Source organism: Neophocaena asiaeorientalis, unplaced genomic scaffold, assembly GCF_003031525.2.
Source record: "Neophocaena asiaeorientalis asiaeorientalis breed wild unplaced genomic scaffold, Neophocaena_asiaeorientalis_V1.1 scaffold251, whole genome shotgun sequence".
In the NCBI taxonomy this organism is placed as follows: Eukaryota; Metazoa; Chordata; class Mammalia; order Artiodactyla; family Phocoenidae; genus Neophocaena; species Neophocaena asiaeorientalis.
Window position 1 is genome coordinate 2034170 of NW_020173377.1, and position 2567 is coordinate 2036736.

General features: G+C 39.3%; 1 protein-coding gene across 4 annotated transcripts in view; it reads left to right on the top strand.

The window, feature by feature from the left end:
- Positions 1 to 2567, top strand: part of CACNA1D (calcium voltage-gated channel subunit alpha1 D) — a 316740-nt gene that overhangs the window by 6442 nt on the left and 307731 nt on the right. The window lies entirely within an intron of this gene.

Here is a 2567-nt window from a genome sequence, read left to right on the forward strand (position 1 = left end):
TTTTTTTTTTTTTTTTTTTTTTGACCTGTATTCTCAAATTCATACTGAATGAAAGTGTTTAAAGTCATGAATCTTGCATAAATAGATGTCGAACTTTTCATGGAAGAGGTTTGTAGCAGATTTAAAAATAACTTTTCTTTCCATATAGGCTTTTTTTGTCGACCATTCTTTTCCTGGTAATGTTAGCTTTTTTTTTTTTTAAATCCAGTGTTATTTGGGAGTTGTGGGTACTATGGTTAATTTTTCTGGTAAGTAGAGAGTTGTCATAGCTTCTGTACCTGAACTATTAATTTTTACAGAAGTAGAACACAACAAAACTAATCCACGTAGCGCATAATTTGGTGAATGTACAGTAGAGTATTGAAGTTCCTTCACTTAGTTCTTTGAAATGCTCCAAGATAAAATGATTCTATGGTGAAATAAATTGGGATACTTCCATATACCTTATTGCTCTCTTAAAGATTTATAGTGCATATTAACTCAGTAAAAGCTCCAGGAAAGTCTGTAGTTAAAAAACCAGTTTCATTTTGTTTAACTCAGCTAGTCCCTAAAAGTAATTGGTCATGGATTCTTTAAACATTTTTTTGGCAGAGTGCATCACAGTGTTTCATGGAACTTCCTTTGGGAAAGGTTGATATAGTTTAAAAAAAAGCACTGAAGAGCCCTGGAGTGGGACTAGGAGTTGTCCCAGTGGACTGTCAACTGGCTGTATTTTGGGGCATTTCCCAGACCCTTTGTGCATCGCCGTTTACCCACCTGTCAATTCGGGGGATCGGATGAGAAGATCACCAGGGTTGTTTTTACCTCTGACATCCTGTACTCTTTCCTTGATGATTCAGAAGCCATTTCAGGATTTTTCTGGTGCTGCAGCATCCTCTTTGCAAGGATCAGTCCTTCATGAGTTGAGGCCGTGCAGCAAGGAGGTGAATGAGGGGCTGGTCCCGGATAACAGGAAATTCTCCCTTTTGTTTTGCTTTCCCCTCTTTTAGCTGGTTCCATTCGGTTTTGGTTTCTCATGCTGAAGCTGTATTTTAGTGGGGCTGGATGTTCTTAGCTGAGTGTTGTAAAGTCAAAACTAGTGAGGGGAGAGCTCTGCCGGGGTCTGTAGATGTTGACATTATTTATGCTTTTATGATTTTAGACTTCATGGTTTATGTACAGGACTTCATGTTACATTTAAAATGTGCGGCACGTTTCAGATGTAGTGTGATGTCTCTTCACATTTGGGCTTTTGTAGTCTGATGTGTAGGGAATGTTAAAAAATTTTGGACACTGCTACTGAAAGTACAACTGTAAATGGGAGTTGGATACACATGTAAAGACTTAGTGTTAGTATATATTTATACTGTGCTAGAGATGATCTGTGTGACTGGATATTTTAAATAGCTTCTGATTTAGTTGTAGACATGTGACTTTAGACAATCATTTCAAAGGAAAAGCAGAAGTAGTGAAAAGCCCCCATCAATGGGGCTAGATCATCACAGTCTAGGCCACAGATGGTGTCAGCCTTGTTACCAAATTTAACAACCTGGATGGTGACCCAGTTTGTTGCTTTTTGTAGCTCAAGAGAACATGATTAAACAAACTTAGAAAATAGATACCTTTCTGAAAGGCAGATTAATTCAGATCCATGGAATAATTAATGTAGCTGCATGTGTAAGTCAATTAATATTCTGATTTTTTTTTTCCCCAGGGAAGTTGAGGGCACTAATATAAGTACTGTCGGACCATTTGGATTTCTCAGCTAATAAGTGAGGGAATAAAACATAGGAAATGGATAAATCTCTCTTCCTCCCCCTGGCAGTCCCTCCCCAGTGGATCTTTTATTGACAGTTCTTAAAACACCGGCCTTTTGTGGGTGGGAGAGGGCAGTGTGTTAGTTTGGCAATCCTTTCTAAAAAACCCAACATATATTTCTTTGACCTCTTAACATTCTGAAACTTATAGCATTCAAGTTTGTGTCTTGTGTTCACTTGGCTGGTCACATGGCCAGACAAATTTAATCTCTGCCTAACTCTTTAAATATTTCCTCTCTCACTGTGGGAAGGGAAGATCTTTGTGGATTTCCCCCTGACTCTTAGCAAGGTCCCATGCCATGTCAGTCGTCCTGCCAGGGAGCTGTTTTTTTTTTTTTTTAAAAAAAACATTTGACCCAATTTGTACCAAAGTGATTGCTCTATTTTTGGGATCAGTTTAGAGGCAGCTGAAGGAAGCTTGTTTTTCATCTGTAGTAAATACCTTTCAATTAATGTGAATGGCAAAACAAAGGGCAGAGACTGATATGCAAAGCTGTACGTGTCAGGGAGCTGGTGGTTTCCTTTGCCTCCAAGCTCTGTCGGGAATGTAGATGTTGAGTGCTTAGAATACGATTCAGGGCCAGCTTTGTGGAAGATGTTTCTGCCTGTTACAGGTAGTTTGCCGTGAAATTATTACTTTTGTTGGATAAGAAATGTGGCCATCTCCCTTCGTCCAGTGTGCGTTTGGTCTCGGTTGTACCTAACTGAGCCAGCTTTGGGGATTTGGAGACTACTACCTTGGGGGCAGCAAGTTTTCCCAGGGTTAGATTA